The 17,233-nt window shown below is 41.8% G+C and overlaps 1 protein-coding gene across 5 annotated transcripts in view; it reads left to right on the forward strand.

The window, feature by feature from the left end:
• The window catches only part of ADD3 (adducin 3), a 98,518-nt gene that overhangs the window by 30,667 nt on the left and 50,618 nt on the right, over positions 1–17,233 (forward strand). For 4 of the 5 annotated variants that reach the window (XM_035329493.1, XM_035329490.1, XM_035329495.1 and 1 more), the window contains exon 2: positions 3,703–3,754. The exons of the other annotated variant lie outside the window; for it this stretch is intronic. The gene's annotated coding sequence lies outside the window, so the exon portion shown is untranslated. The remainder of the gene's footprint in view (positions 1–3,702; positions 3,755–17,233) is intronic. 5 annotated transcript variants of the gene reach the window in all.

A 17,233-nucleotide genomic window follows, 5' to 3' on the forward strand; every position in this document is an offset into this window, starting at 1 on the left:
TTGTAGCGGAAATCTATTCATTAGACTAACATAGGAGATATTGTATAGGGTGCAAGGGGTATACTACCATTAGTGCTTTTTTCACCCACGGTTCAAGTAACAACCCACGTTTTCATGGCAAAGCTCCTCACTGGCATTGCCTGTTGTGCTGTTGGGAAATGCTGCAGGACTGAGTCTTCTTACTGATAACACAGTTGAGGTTTGGAGTTTCTGGTTGAGAGAGGTATATTTTGGTGAAATCCAACAAATGAGTAGAAATTGCAGTTTAAAAAAAAAAAAAAGTCATTAGGCAAAGATTCTCAATAATGCAACCGAAGTTCTCTCTCTAACCTTCTCGAAGTATATTCATGTATACCTCTCAGTTGCTGAGCTTTAAGTAAAGAAATCTAATGGCCCTGATGGTGATTGTACACCACTTCTGTATCCTATTATGTCATCTATTTTGTATGCTGAGAGCTGAGAGTGGAAAAGATGGAAACATGGTTAGATTGTCAGTTGTTTCCAATGAAGAAATCTCTGTTTGGTGGAACTGTTTGCATTCCTGTGGTCAGTGGTATAAGGAAATACCATGTTATGAAAAATTCCCAATTGTTTCCTTAAGGGCTCTTTTAGAGTTGCACAATCTTTTGATGGTTTTGTTTGTTATTAAAAAAAAAAAGGGGGGGGGGGGGGGGGGAGGTGCCCCCCCTTCAGTTCAGAACTCAAAATTCTCTTAAATATTTACTAGGGCTTTGCTTTCTACACTCAATGTTTGGATTCAAACGTGAAGTGTATTTTTTTTAATATGCACCGATCAACCATTATAATGTGAGTAGTTGAAGATTATATTTTCATTCCAGAGGGTGTTTCTTTGGGATATCCCATCAGTTCCTTGACTATCCATCATTGTGATTACTCATACTTTCTGGATGCATTACTTCTCTGAGTGAGTGGGGGAAAGCTCTCAAATAACCAAGTGGCTTTCACTTTAATTCTCAGTAAGAGAAATGGCATCTTTGACACACAAATCCATTTGTCTTGCAGGCTGAAGGCTTCTAACATCTAATTTGTACTTGTGTTTTCAATATCCTGTTAGGATTTGTGTAACATGTCTAATTTTTGACATATGCATTCATTCAGATGTATTCCAAATTTCTGAAGCTGCTCGTGTTCAATATTTGTCTTACTGCTGTCATATCTTGAGTTAAAATCAATCTCTCTTCCTAGCCCATTCGTCCAAGAATGTCTTCATTTTCCCTGAGCTGAGAGCTGGCTTTGAGATGATGTTTACTGTGTGACTCTTAGTCCTTTTTCAGATATTTTTTCCCCCCATTCTTGATATGATCTACATCCTTTGGTATTAGATGTGCAATTTCATTTTGGCCGTAGAGGCATTTAATTAATGTTTACTCTAGTGAAGAAAGCTTCATGCATGTCATTAGCAGTGCTGAGCTTGGCAAAGCCAACTGCTGGTCAGTGCCTACACCAGAGGATTTCTCAACCACGCTGAAGGAGTGGTAGGGTGGGATGAGGAGATACTGATCGATTAAAAAGAGTGAATTAGGACATGACACCCATGTTGTGGTAGTTTTACAGTTGTTGAGGGTTTTCTCTGTTTGTTTGATAATGGGAATTGTAAACTGGGGAGAGATTATTAAAATGTGTGTGGTGATACTGAGAAGGGATGTGAAGGAGAAGAAGAAAGGGCTGGTAGCGAAGAACTGGTGATAAGCAGCAGCAAAAGCATCTGCTCAGGGGCCTGTGATGTTTCTAGCGTAATGGTTCCTGGCTCCAGCTGCCTTCATCCCTACTCCCCTCTGCTGACCACTGTAGGGCCTCTGAGGTGGGGGCACAGCCCAGCCACCGCTTGCCTGGGCTCACCCAGGCCCCATGGTGGGTGCCGAGGGCTGCAGGGGGCTAAAACACACTGACCACCACCTTAAGGGCCATGGGGCCATGGGCTGACGGAGCCGAGGAGGGCACTGAGGACTAACAGAGCAGCTGCCGGCCTGCAAGGCGGCATCTCCTCTTGCTGGTGACAGCTACGCTTAAAATAACCGATCAGGAGCTCACATGGAAATAGCATTCCCTTATCTCCAGCAGCGTGAAGTAGATGAAAAATAAACCGTACTCACGCCAAGAATAAATGGCCGCGTTCAAGTGTCTAAATTCCTGCTGCTGTGGAGTGTTACGGGTGTAACGTGGTGCTTTTTGGTGCCAGCCCATGTCCCCTGCCCTCCCCAGCCACTGCCATGGGTCGCTGGGTGCACTCGGTGAGGAGCAAACGTGCCCCGGGTCTGCCCCCAGCTCGTGCTCCTGCCAGCCCTGAGGGCAGGGGAACTCTGGCCGTGGCTGCTTACCTGGGGTAATGCTGAATGCCAGCACGTCCTGTGTTCCCGAGTGCAAACTTGCTGAAAATAATGCCAGATTATTTTTTTTTCAATGTTTGTTTTCAAGTGAGCGAGGTATGGGCTTTCTCTAACACAGTCATTTAGGGAAAGTAGACTGTGAATATCTTGTGACAGCAGTGTGATACATTAGTTTTGTATCATTCTACTTACTCTTTGTGCACATTTTTTTTTTTTTTTTGGAAGTCAGTTCTTTGCAGTTGAAACCAAGACAGCACTGAATAATCCACACACTTCAGTAATACAGAAAGGGCTGGCCAGCCTGCTGAAATGTTGAAACTGTTGAAGTATTTGTATTTACTCAGAAGACTAAACCTGTAATGCTTGAGGATACTGTGTTCAAGTACTGGAAGAGTAACAAGGGAAAGCTGGTGATAGTTAAATTTGTTTCAACTGAATAAATACAAATGGTTAGCTGGTTAGAAAAAAGCACCATCTATGCTTGATGGTAGAGCTCGATGTCACAAGGCATAAAATGTCTAATATTCAAAGTGTCGATCTTTTTAATTTCAAAAAAAAAAAAAAAAGGCACGTGTTTTGTATGCGTGTATGAAATCAAGGAGCCTGGCCCCCGTCCACCAGGAAATAATTGCTTTTCCTCAGAGGAGCGGTTAAGGGAAAAGGGAAGGTGATGGAAATAGATTTTGTTGGGTTTGACTGGACATGGTTTATGCTCAAAGACTGAGAAGACAAAAGATGATAGAAGCAAACAATCGCTATTTTATTTACTCATTTTACTTTCATGTTAAAAGATGAAGGCGAGAGGAAAGCCCATAGCTGCTCAGTGGTGGGAAGGGGTCAGGGAAAGGCGGTGGTTGCCGCGTGAACTTTGCACGCCAGCAGCTATGAAGCTGCCGGCCTTCAAAGAGGAGAATTGTGTTCCCGACTGAGCTCCTCTTTCTCCTGCTCCCCACCCTGGTCAGGGTCTGCCCACCCAGCAGCACAGCAGGCATTTGACTGCTCTGAAGTTCAGCTTCTGCTGGCCTAGGAAAGGAATGATGGAAAATGGGGGTATTTCACAAAATTCAGCAGGTAGCTGGGTTTGGTTTGTTTGCAGCCTGGTGTGCATGAGGCACATGGCTGGGTTCCCCACCCAGGCGCTCTTATATGAGACTTCCCTGTGCTGAGATTTATTATTTTAATGAAGAATGCATTGTATGGTATCAAAGTAAAACATAATTAAATTAAATATTCTGAAAAAGAGTTCAAGTAACCTAATGTTGTGTTAATGATTTCTAAAGTTTTAAGTGTACAGTATATTCCAGTAATACTGAAAAGCCTACCACAAGTCATTAATCTTTCTTCTACTTTACAGGTGAACTGCATTAATAGAGCAAGGAGAGCTGTGGAAAAAAAAAAAAATCAAGGTACCCAAAACATTTTATTATGTGAATTCTTGGCTGTGTTCTTGCTTGGTCATTTAGTGTAATAATTTTAATTGGGGGGTGGGGGATAACTGAATTAGCAAACTGCCACTTTAAAGTGGCTTTATTGAAGCAATTGTGGTTTTAATCTGTGCTTTTTAATCTCACTAAGTTTGTGTAAAATACTTCTGTGGGGAGAAGCTGTGCATTAGCTTTGGGATGAGTGCTGGAGCCTGCACAGCACCGCCTAACACTTGCTTTAAGGGCACCCAGAGCTTCCCATGTGCATGGGCAGCAAGGTGGCCTCCAGCTGGGTGCTGCCCACTGGTCGGACCATCCCAGCTGAGCAAAGGCAGTGCTTGCAGCTTGGCCCCTCATCATGATAATTAACAAAATTCAACGCATTATTTAACTGTTACTTGTACGATTCCTAAAGCTGCAAAAGGAGGAGTATGAAGTCTGCAAAAGCTGAGCAGTACCTGATATTTTACAAATAATGAACTCTTCAGTTGTTATACCTTTTCCAGATGCTTCTGTTTTGATTTACAAGTGCTACTGTGGTATGGCTAGGATAATATTGTGTTCCTCGCTTTCGTAATGATAGGCAGCAAACATTTTCACAATGCTTTATGGATTTCCTTTTGTTGTTTTTTAGTTGGAGAAAGTTTATCTCCTTTATTTGCCCCGATTTTTGGGAGAGGGGAGAGTGGATAAGCAAATAGAGCCATAGCAGATGTTAGTTATTGAATGTCATCTTCCTAAATAAATTCACGTGCATAAAGAAGAAACTGGAGAGGAAAGAGTACAACCAAGTTATTTGTGCCTATTGATTATATGTTTAGTTGGAACATAATTTCTTTGACAGAAGCACAGGAACACCTTGCAAATGCAGGACTGAGGCAGAAGCAAGGAAGAAGTCAAAATGTAGAGCAGACATTTTTTGAGTAAGAGCTTACTGCATATTTCCATGCACTTTAAACTGAATAGTGATGAGATACTAAGCTGCCTTCTTCCCATAAGAATACATGAAATTGCTACTTAAGAGTGCTGTTGTAGTGAGCCCTGCAGCTTTCTGCCCTGTGCAGGAGTTTATGCTAGGTTAATGTATTTTTAGCTGTGTAGGTTGTTCGTGTGCCACATACAAAAGCAGTCTGATACAGACAAGAATACAGTTCATACAGAAGTAATCTCTAAGATTTCTACTTCTAATACAGCTTTTAGAGAATGATTACATCAAGCGTTTGTTTTGGCTTTGTGATTGGGGGGGAAAAAATAACGTGTGTTCTCCTTTTGTGTGGTGTCTGCAGAGGGTGAGAAGCTGAGAGAAGGGCAGAGCAGCCTACAGTGCTGGTAAAAAGGAAAGGTGTCCAGTTCTTGGCCTGCCAGTGGGTAATTACACTTTTATGGCAGGCGGTGCAAAATTGCTCTGCTTAGTTGCTGGCACAGAACTGGCAATACAGAGAAATCCTGTCCCAGAGCAGCGAGGCAGTGGCATCATCATCAGTGTGTTTATCGGTGGTGCCTTTCATTTCAAGAAATGGAGTGACTCCTTAGTCCCTCAGCTTTGCTCTCACCCACCTTTTAAGTGAGGCCTTGTATGGTACCTGGGGTGTTCAAAGCGCCAGCGGTTCCCAGGGGCTCGGCAGGCTGTCTGCCTGTCTGTGCTGTAGGCGCTGTGCTCCCCAGCGCAGGCGCCCCCAGGCTCACGGTAAGACAGGAGCTGGCAGAAAGCATGGGAAGGAATTTGTGCACAACTGGAAAAGAGATACAGGCGAGCCTCAGACATTTTTATCTGGCGTCTCCATGCTGAAGGAGAGGTTTCTATCTCCTTGCCCAATTTAGACAAGAGATTTTATTCCAGACGTCTTCTTGCCCCTGACTGTGCAAAACCTGTCAGATCCTTTTCCTGACACTTTCTCCCTCATCATTCCCTCTAAAAGACTTCAAAAGAGATTTTCCCTATTGCAAAAGGAACCAGACATGGCCTTTCTTTACTAGCCCTGCATTCGAAGCATTGATAAGTAACATGTGGCTGGCTCCAGGCTGCAGACTTTCCCAAGAGTTTAAGGAAACGCTGCTAATCGCTCGGTTTTAAAGGAAACTATAGGATCCTTCTCCCTTCTCTGCTGTTGCTCATTTGTGTAACGTATCCCAGGAGCTATTATTCCCTTCTGTCTGAAGCTGTCAGGATTCACCACTGTCTTTCTGATTGCTGAAAAGTTACAAATATTTTTCATTTTTCCACGTGGGACAAGATTCTTTATTGATAACTTGTGTCACAGTGTGTAAGCTTTGATTTTTTCCATAATGCCTCTTGGATCATCACTGTTTGGAGCATTTATTTCAGGAGTGCCCTAGCAGAAAGAAAAATATTATTTTTAAAACTAGAGACTGAGCAAGAGGAGCTTGGAATCCAAATGCCCTGTCTCTGGTAATTGTTTAAACCTGTCGTGCTGTTTGGCGAAGGTCTGAACCAAGCAGTCCTTTCCATAAAATGGAGCTGGGGCTGCTGCTTCAAAGAGAGGGGATGCCTGAGGACAGCCTCTGATCCTTTTAACAAGAGCAGAGCTCACTTGAAAGGCAAGGCGGCAGGTGCAGGAAGAATGTAACCTGGGGGGCTTACGGGTTTGCTCAATAACCCCAGGCTGGCACACCGCCTTGTAACAGTAGGAGAACACAGCAAAGCTACAGCTTCTTATTTCCTGCTTTCTTTGGGAAGCGGGCTAAAAGCAAACAGTACAAAAATACAGTCAGATGGAAGTTTAATGTAAATCTGTGTTCAAACTTCTTGCCTAAATTGCTTAAAAAAAAACAAAGAAAACAAAGTTCAGCCCGGCCCTGAAGTACAGAGAGGCCAGCAGCATTCCCTCATTCCCCAGAAGCGTTTAACCTGGTCAGATAAAACTGGGAGTTAATCCTTAACTTTTGGGCAGGCTGTGTCCCCTCACCTCTGCCTGCATGGCCCATGTGAGGAGGAGCAGATGCTTGTGAAAATGTGGGGGGGTTTATGCTTTTTGAGTAGGTAATGTCTCTCTCATATGAAGTGTGTTTCTAGGCCCTAATTGGCTTTGCTGGTTTTGCTAGAAATTAAAGCTCTAAAATCACCTTACACTTAGCACTGAGGAAGAGGTTAATGCTGGGCAGGCTAGGACGGCTACCAAAATATTTTTTTTATTACCAAAGTTGGAGCTGACCAAAGTTTTTGTCTCTAACCTCCATCAGTGTCGGTCCATTACGTCCCAGTTTCACTCACACGGTCCGGGCCCGGTCTGCAGGGTGACCCTGATGGTGCGGGTGAAGGTTGTGCCTCTAACACAGCCGCTGTGGGCTTTGTGGTGTTGAACCCTGGGCCTTCAGAGCCTACACAGGGACTAGATGCTGCTCGTGGGGTTATTTTAAGCATGTACTTGAGTGTTTTTTTTAATCCACCCAATAAATCTTTCAACACATCTGTCTCTTAAATTGAAAAGCGTAGATCTCCATTTTCCTACCAGCCCTCACCCTTCCAGGCCAGTGGTTGTTATGACCATTGACTCAAAATCCATTTAACCTCAACCCCTTCCCAGGCTCAAGCGATAGAAACTGCTTAGTAGGTGTTTACTCCTGGATTCGTGCCATTTCAGGCCAACATGAAAAGCTTGATCACCTCCTTCCATCAGTTTCCAGCCATACCATAGAATCTCAGAGGTCTGGGGTCATCCTGCTCAGCGTGACTTTCTTGTCCCCGCCGAGTGCTGTGCACAGGGTGAGCCTCCTTGGTTTGGGCAGTTTTGTCATCTGGGCCAATTCCCAGGTAGGGCTCTTCAAACAGCAGCAACTTGATAGTCATATCTGCATGAATAATGAAGCGGGATATGGGTACAAGTGCAGTTCTGCCTTAAATGACCCTTCCCAATAAATATTTGCGAAAATAAGTTAGTCTTGCAGACCGTTAACAAAAACAAAACTAAACACACAGATGGGCTAGTGCTCATAACATAAAATAATGTTGTAATCCGATGTCTTGTTCTCTGCCATGAATCAATTTGAAGGTTTTTTTTTCTTAGCATGAGAGGTTTCAGAGCAGGAAAGTCTTTGAGTTAACCTTTTCACTAAATATTTGTAGTCGCTGACAGTAATATTTGTTCATACTGTGTCTGCAGTCTGCATTTTTTTCCACTTATAATGGAAATAGAGATCTGTGTGCAGCATGAAGACAACTGTATTTTCTGTACTTCTCTGGAACTGGAGTTTCTCACTGGTTGGACTGCTTTCCCGTTCAGCTGAAGAGATGTTTTGGAGCTCGGTCCCTGTTGCTTGGCTGGTCGCAGCCACGTGCTGAGCTGGACGTGATGATGGTGCTGTACCTCCTCCACCTCTCCAGCCCTCCCCGCTGGTGGCAGCGCTCGCGCTGAACTCAGCCATTCCCTCTGACCGCTTGCATCAAAGCACTGGAGCTCTGCCCAGATACTCGTAAACAAATGAAACGCAATGTGGGATATATATTGTGCAAGCTAAAGTAATCAAAGAGAATATAAAAAAGACAAAGGGAGATCCTGTTCGACAGTTCTGCAGTTGTTGCCTTTCTCATGAAAAAGCACTTTGTATGTAGTTCCTGTTGCTTCATTACATGTATGAAAAGGTTGTGTGGTTTAGGTCTTTGAGAAATACCAGTTTCAACAGGGATTGCCTTTTAAAAAATAGGACCTGGTTCGTTCTTCAGCGCGAAGCTGAAGATTCTCTGTCTTAAAAGATCCAACATTAAAGTTGTTCTGGCAGGACTTGGCTAAACTTAAGAGAAGAGCTTAACAGTGAAGGACGAGGAAGCTTTTAAAGTACAAGAGGAGAAAGCATCATCCCAGGGTACTTGTAGAATTGCTGCTGTGTCTGTGATCCATGGTTGTGAGGAAGACAACCAAATTCATGCAGCTTTCTAAAGTCTTAGTAGCTGATCTAGGGTTTGTGCAGGATTTCTGTAGATAGTATTCCCGTTGTGGAATTAGGAAAAAAGACAATATATCTTTCAAAGATATATCTTTTCATTAAGTTAAAATCCTGAACCATGGGCACTGCCCTTCCTTTCTACGAGTACCTGGAAGGTGCTGAAGAGCGTTGGATGGCTCACTGCTCTTTTCCCTTTCCCTTTCCTATGCCCCTATCTCGGAAACAGTTCTCTGGCAGCTGATAAGTTTCTATATCTCATTCCCTGTCAAATTCCTTGGGCCGTGCAATAAAGCAGGTTCATGCTAGGCGGGAAGAGGAAGAGGACAGCATGAATGGAAAGTCTCCGATTGCACTGGGATCGGGGGAGCTTGGATGTCATTTCCAGAGGGAATTGCAGGGAGAGAATGCAGCTGAGCAGTGGGAGGGAAGCAGTGGAGCTCTGGATTACACCAAACAACAATGAAAAACACAGTCTTGAACAAACTTGTTGGTTTTCAGCTTTTTCAGTTGACAAGAGCAGGCTGTCAAAAGTTACTAGCACAGACTGTGTTATCTTATCCTGTTAATTATGAAATAGTGAAGACCAGCTCTGGAAAAATGAGGTGATATAATTACTAGCTTGTGACATGCTGATCAGATTTTCAGCTATTTCTGTATAATGCTGGAATTTAAAGCTGAAAATTTTCATTCAGTATTGCAGACTGGCATACATTAAATCAATAGGCTTATAACTACAAAAGGACAGATCTAGTTTAAAATTAAATACTGTTTCCAAAAGGCAAAATCGTTCAATTTTGCTAGCATTATAACTATTAATGAAATTTAAATGTCACCCTATCTCAGCCACACCACACTTACTTTTTAAAATGTTCCTTAGTTCAGGAGCAAGCCTGTACTTGTTGACTTAAAAATACCGTATCTTTATGAGCATAAAAAAATGTTGCTAGATACGTATCAGCTCATCACTGTGACTTACAGTGGAGATTGTTGGGTTGTTTTTTAGCAACCCAGTCTGGTTTGGCTTTATTCATAAGCTGAGTGGAATGAATGAAGAATGAGAGTTTAAAAGTTGAACTTTTTCCAAAATAATTATAAGCCTTAAAACTTCCATCCACTCAATACTGATTTAGTAATTTCAACAACAGACTATCTTTTTAGGATTATTCTTTTCCCTTTGTGCATTGGACTGTATATAGTAATGCTGACCTTCTTAGCAAATGTTGATATTTAGAAAGTCAGTTTAATAAACACTCTGCTTTTTGTTGCGCCTCAGTTGAAGCTGGATTTACTTCCTAACAGTTCAGCTGTAACAACAGGAGGGCTCTGTCATTCTGCTAACGAGCAGTCACTCTTCACAGCGAACATCTTGCATTTAACTTTAAATGTGGACCGAGTTTTAAGACTTGGTTTAGTGTGTACCCTGGCGTAGCAGGGTAAAACAATGCCAGTCGAGTGGTTTGCAGCTGAGGTTCTCTTAATTCTGCTCCTAAAGGGCCTGTGCTCTTAGCTGAGCTTTTCCAAAGCTGTAGTCTCTGCTTGTTATCAGCACAGGGTGCTAGGAAACGTGATTTGTCTTGTATTATATTTAAGCTGATGAGAGTCTTCGTGAAGAGGGGATGGGGGGAAAAATATGTCTGATGTCAAATGAGTGTGAGTGCATTTATTGTATGCTCAGTCTGTGTTTGGGAATCATTTTCAGTGATCAACAGTTGCTGCTATTGCCTGGTGTCAACACCTCCGTATGGAGAAGCAAGCACAGGGTTTCACATCAACCCATTCAGATTGAAGTTTATCTGTACGGGTATTTGGAGTTAACTGCAGTTAGAACTTTTGATTTTAAGTATAATTTATCCATGCTTCTAATTAGTGTTAGCATAAAATTATGATTGCTGAATTAAATCTGTTTATTCTGAACTTAGGTCTGTCTTTAACTGTAAGGATGTCATAGACCCATTATACTTGATGTAGGATGTAAATTAAGGTTGAGGTAGTTCTTCTAAGCTAAAGCAGTCCAAGACTCCAAATGTAATTACTGAGCAGCAGAACAAACCCCTTTGTTTACATTGTTTGCATTCTTTGAATGTGATCCTTAAAATTTAAAAAAAAAAAAAAAAAAAAAAAAAGGCATTAAAAAAATAGTAAAAATCACAAGAGTTACAAGCCTGGTTATAAAATAGTGAATAAATTACCTTGATGTTAGGAGCATGAGCATGCTCCTGTGAAGGAGCAGAAGGAAGTAAGTTTATGAATGCTCTCAAAGGAGGAAGCCTGTTGATACCAGTCTCAAGCTTGCAGGAGGAAGTAGCTCCAGAAAATATCAGTGTTGCTTTCAGTACATTGGTAACTGGACTCTAGTATAGCAAATTCCATCGGCAGTTCCCATGTCAGCCTCCCGCCTCTGCTAGTTGAAGCCTTTTCAAGACATTTCCATGTCTGACGCGTACACCGGTGTGTCCATTACAGGCTTTCCAGTGTAAAACCCAAGAGCAAGAGTTGATAAGATGTGAGGTGAAGATTTTTTTAAATTGTGCATAGCTTTGAGAGTTTCACAGGGCCCTGTAGCTAATTAGCTAATTGCAAGCACTTTGTGTATAGACCTATCAATACAAACAGGTGAATGCAGTGCTAATATTGTTAGTAGACAGAAGTAATCTGTGGGAGAAATAAAGCCGGAAATCTTATACTTTCAGCTTATCAGTGTTATTTTTAATTTTAATTCTTTAACCTGCCATTTCCAGTAAGCTTTTAAAGTCAATCCTATCTATAAACTGCACATTAAGGTATCTTCATGAATTTACTTGATCATGATCTTGGTAGTTCTTGTAAAAATGACCTTGTCGTCTTTGAAGCAAGTACAACAGCAACTGTTTGTCCACCATAGAAAGACACAGGAAAACATTTAATATGTCCTTTCTGTCGGTAGTAGTTTCATCCTTCAGTGATCACATTTAAATTCCACAACCGATAATCAGTTTACTTATCCCTAAACACGTGGATCACTGCAAGAACACCTTCATCAGGGTATCTCACTTAGTCCCTGACCATTGGGGTTGAGCTCATAATTTACAGAAGCACAGCTGGAATTGTATAATGATGATCTCTTTAAATTAGTTCTTGCAATCAGTATGGCAAGGGTAAAGAGGTGCTGAACTGAAGTGGAGCTTTGAAAATTGGATAGCTCCAATAGTAGACAGATTTAGTTATTTCTTGCAAAGACACTCAACCTGTGGCTGAAGAGGCTCCCTGCACACTTGTGCTCCCTACCATGTACGCGCCAGTGCTTCTGTTGTTTTCCATGTAAGCAGTTAAATTAAGATGTGTAATCGGGACAAGTAATTTAAGTAGAAGCAGGGTAGCTGGCAAGTCAAAGACAAGTCAGGCTACAGAGGGTGAGTTGGTTATCAGGTGTACTTGGGAGAAGGAAGACCTGTGGCTGCAATGATCCTAGACCTCAGGAGGCAGCTAAGCAGAAGATGTTTTTGAAGGTCTGGGAAGGAGCCAGGAGCCAACAGTACAGGTAGGACACAGTTTCAAAGCCAAGGGTATACTGACAGGAGGCAGGAGCCCTTGGGAAAGTGGTCTGAGGTGTTCCCAGGATCATGTATGAACCGTTGCTGAGGCAGAGACAACTTTGGTGTGTGGTTGTGAAAAAGCATGGAGAAAAGAGGCTTTTGTTCACTTATGAATAGGAGGAAAAAATCAAAAGATCTGAAAAGGAAGGATGACCTCATGCTAAACCAACAGGGAACCAGCAAAAGGTAATTGAAAACTTGTCCACAAGCTTCTAAAATATCTAACTTAAGGGGGAGAGGAAGTCAGCTATTGGTGAAGACAGCTTGGCGTGTCCTGCCTTCTAGGAGTGAAATTGGGAATAATCCTCCAATGATAAAGGTGCAGATTAGCAAAAATCAGCTCAGATGGGACAAAGAATAAGTGAGACGAAGGGCACAGAAGAGTCTGCAGACAGACCAAATATTGGCCTGCTCCCACCTGAAGGTTTTACAAAATGCCAGTGGGAAGAAATAATTAAAAACGGTGACGTGTCTTTTAGCAAGGCCGTAGATGTGTCAGAACTTGATGGTCGAAAGAAATCCCATAATTGCAAGGCAGAGGTGACTGTTGATAGACAGGTTCTGGACGTTGAAGAAAGCTCCAAGGTGAAACAGGATTTGTTTCAGTAATGAGTTACATTTCTAATTCTGTACAATGAAAAATACTAGTATTGCAGTACCTGCCTCTCACTCAGATAAAAGAGTGACATCTTGGGCCAGAGGGGTGCTTTGGGGTGCAGCTGGCCAAAGAACCTGCTGGATGGGGAGCAGTTTGATCTGATCCTGTGTGCATGGTCTGTGATTTCAAGTGCTTGGTATCACGTATCTGTGGCTGTAATATACTGTAATTCAGGATCTTTTCAGAAATAGCCAGAAAGTTCATTATGGTAGAGTTCTTAATTTAGGGGAAAAAAAGTGCTAGATAAAAATGAGGAAGCTGGTTGTAAGGAAATTGAAGCTCGCAGGTAGTAAAGCAGCTCTTGAAAGACTGCATATTAGAGGCTGGTTAAAATACATGCCATACATCAAATATGCCATATTCCATTTTTTTCTGCTCTTGCCACTTTTTATTTGTAAGAGGCAAGGATGGTTTTATAGCAGAGTGAAGGAATCTATTAGAAACAAGGAGACATCTTTCAAAAGCTGAAGCTGTTTTCAAACAAAGAAAATAAAAAGGAAAAAAAAAACCTCTCTCAAATTAAATTTTAAAGTATAATGAGGCTGGCCAAAAGATATTCTGAGAAACAATTCACTAAAGACATGAGAGCCTATGATAAATCATTTATATTGAATCATTTCAGATACTTGCAGGAAATGGAAGTCCTGCCAGACAGACTGGAGAGCTGATGGATGGTCCAAGTGTGAAAGGAGCACCCAGAGAAGATAAGGTGCAGAATGAAAGCTAGGTGATTTGTATGCAAGTTGACTTCCCTGGGAAGTCTTCGTGCAGGAACTTTACAGTTGAATCTTGAGAATTGGTTTCATACTGAAAAGTTGATAGAAGAGGCTTCTGGAATCTAAGAAAAAAGTAGCTAATTGCCCAGGAGCAGATAATATTTGCCCAAGAGATTGTAAAGTAACTGCAAGTGAAAATGCTGATCTAGCAACTGTGATCCATAGCTTAAAGCTACCTCAGGATCAGAGGTAGGAAAATAGGCAAACACAGTTTCAGTATCTTAAAAGCATTCCAGAAATAGTCAGGGTACCACAGGCCAGCGAGTCTATACAGGTGAGTTGGTATGTATCATTACAAATAAATAAACCCCACAGAATTGCTAAATATGTGGGCATATATCATTTATCGTGTGGTTTGGGAAAAGTGAACGTGTACACTTCAGACAGGTTGATGCTCTTCAGTCTTACGGCGGACGTGCAATTTGCTGCTTCTCATCTGTCCCTTCAGCTTGTAGAATTGAAACTGCCACTATCATAAAATGCAAAAAAAAAAAAAAAAAACCGGGGGGGGGGGGCCCAATTATTTATTATGCAATCATGTGTCTTTGCAAAGAATATACCTACTTAATAACCAGAAGTGATATGCCATACCACAGTATAACTTTTCATAAAACCTGTGATGTCAATGAACAATTAGATCGTAAGAAGTAGTGGACTGAAATCAACTGTATTGTGTTGAGTACATTGAATATCCTATATGTGGTCAAAGTCTGTGACTGCAAACCTATATTTAGATGTGAATGTTTGCTCAGTTTTGGTCAAGTCCTGACCACAAGATGTAGGTAAAACTTGCCTTGTGGTGAGTGGTGGATGCGGCATGGTCAGTAGAGTCCTGCAAAATCTGCCAAGTGTGAATTTTCTGCTGTCTTCTTATGTGATTGGCATGAGTCAGGCTGGATGCCTGTGGCTTTTTTTTAAATGTTACTGCTGATCTTGCTTCTTGGTAAGAGGATACGTAATGAATAAGGTATAGTGTCTTCGTTATATCTGGCACAGGAGTTAAAGGAAAAAAAATTCTTGGGACTAATTCTGGCTTTGTGCTAGCTCTTCTATGGGTGCAGCCTCTTTGAGATGTCTAACTTTGTCTGTAGACTGAAAGCATTTTATTTTTTTGTGTGTTAAAAATTTTGCAATAGATTTAAACATCATTTTTTTTCCTGCTAGTTCATTGTACGTGTATGAATTCATGATCTGAAAGAGAAAGTAGACATTTAATGAACTTTACATTTTCTGCAAAAGAGAAAGATACCTGATTAAAATGAAGATATGTTTGATACACTTGTTCTCATGACATCTCCCTTGAAAAAGTAAACAGTTGCACAAAGCAATAAGGCTGTTTGCTGTGAGGATTTTTTTCAGCTGCTTACCACCCTGAGCAGGAAGGATTTGCATTTCAACTGTATATAAAGTTGCTGATGATCTGTGGATATTTGAAAAGATAAGTAACTGGAAAAAGCCCTGAACGTTGATCTGTGTAAAATTTTAATACCATAACAATGGTGAGATAGCTTTAAAGTAAAACAAGTTTACTAGACCAGAAGAAAGGCCCTGTCCTGCATCTCTCAGCTATGTACCAGTTTTGTACCAAGGAATCGTAAAATGGGGAAAAGTCACAAAAGAGGTCAGGTTCCTTCCATGGACACTTCTTTGGCAAAACCTGTTTTTTGTAGGCCTTGGGGAGATGCATTTGCAGTTACATTTATTCCAGTCTTTTTTAAACCTAAAACATGAGGTTTGCACTGTTGTTTTCTTGCATGCGTTGTGTCATATGGAAGAAAGCATATGCTTGTAGGTGGGTGCTGCTAAACCTGCATGCTTCAGAAAAGTATTCAGAAACCCTTTCACGTTCACCATCATGTGTTATGTTCCATGCTTGCCATTAATTATACCAATTCAACCCCAAAATATCTAGCTGTGGTCTAAGGGGGCTGGGTTTAAATCAGCCTTTACCAAACAGTGTAACAGGATGTTTGTAATGGGCTGATGGATGTGTGGGTTTTGTTTTTGCTTTAACTCAGCTTTCACCATGGACTTCTAAAGGATTTCTGATAGAAGGCATCACTTTGCTTATTTACATGTCATACAGTGTAATATAAAGAATTTAATACCTTGTTGAGGTCCAGAAGTGTGAGCTGTTTAATGCATTTGCTAACTCTCTGGCTCATTTATCCTCTCATGACAGCAATAACAAAATACAGAAAGTTTGGTCTTCAAGATGTACGTTAGCTTCAAGCATTTATGGGGAGCAAGGGGGAAAGTGTTATAGTTGCTTTAAAAATCTTTTATGGACCTTGTTAAGCACCATTTCCTCTTAAGGTTATTTGCTATATAGTAGTCTTCATGGAAATACATTTTCCTATTCAAGTAAACCTGTATTTTGATCACAAAATACAATAAAATGTAAACTACTGCGTTTCCCATTCCTCCTCCCATCGCCATTCCTCATGCTCTCTTCCCTGCATGTTGACATCTTTGGAGATTTATATTCTTTAAGGAATCAGATGTATTTTCACTCGGCGCTTGTTATGTTAGCAGCTCCTGCACTTGATATTCTGCAAGCTTATTTGTGCTGGTGACATTTTCTCGCAGCATATTTTAGCTGTACGTCCACATTCGCACCGCCGTTGCCAGATCTTGCTGTTTGCTTGGTAGCTGCTCTGCGCTCGTTTCATACTGCTTTGTGTCGCAGTGCAGAAAATCAGTGTGTCATACAGCTTCTGGAGGGGATCGATACCTCTGAAGTTAGCGAGAAGCCTGGAAAAACACATGCCAAAGCGTGCTGCCTGCGCTGCTGTGTGAATTGCAATAATTTACTGAGTAGGTTCTTCTTCTAAAATCCACCATTTGTCATTTTTCTCCCTTGGTATTTAAAATAACGAAGCGATCTCTTCTTGCTGTGTACTTCCTCAGTCTCGCATGTACCCTGCTAGTGTGGCAGAGCTGCGTTTGTCTTGCATAACTGAAGATGCCTGCAATATGGATGTCTGCTTGTGAATTATGTGCTTCTGTCACGATGGATGTCTAGTCAGTACAGGCAGCAAAGTCTAGCAAATTATTTGCTTCAGCCTAGACTTCAGACAATGAATTTGAATGTTTGTAAACATCTGAGCTTAAGCAAAAGAACCCTCCTCTAGGACCTGATGAATTTGTGAACAGGAGTTGAACATGGAAATGTTGTTTTTCTGTAGCTCATGCCTCATGCCACTATGTAGTGTAAGTGTTCCTAGGCGCCATCGAGCGCTTTCCCTGTTCCAGTAATGCATGTTGCACACATTCTGTCCGTTGGTGTGGGCGCCTTCTCAGCATGAGTAATAATAGTAGCTTCCTCACGCTGTGGCTGTCTGTGGGTTCTCTAAACACCTTTCACAACCTTTCCCTGTGAAATGCTCGGTGTGTAGCACACCTGAGAGCTGCGCACCTCTTCAAACGCCGCTGCTGCAGTCACCCTTGGCTGTTCTGGGATGTGAGTGGTGTGTAGGCTTGGAGCCCGCTCTGCATCTGCATTTAGCCCTAGACACTCTAGCCTGAAGCATCACACCTCTGTTTAAATGCT

The sequence above is a fragment of the Oxyura jamaicensis genome, chromosome 6, assembly GCF_011077185.1.
Source record: "Oxyura jamaicensis isolate SHBP4307 breed ruddy duck chromosome 6, BPBGC_Ojam_1.0, whole genome shotgun sequence".
Lineage (NCBI taxonomy): Eukaryota > Metazoa > Chordata > Aves > Anseriformes > Anatidae > Oxyura > Oxyura jamaicensis.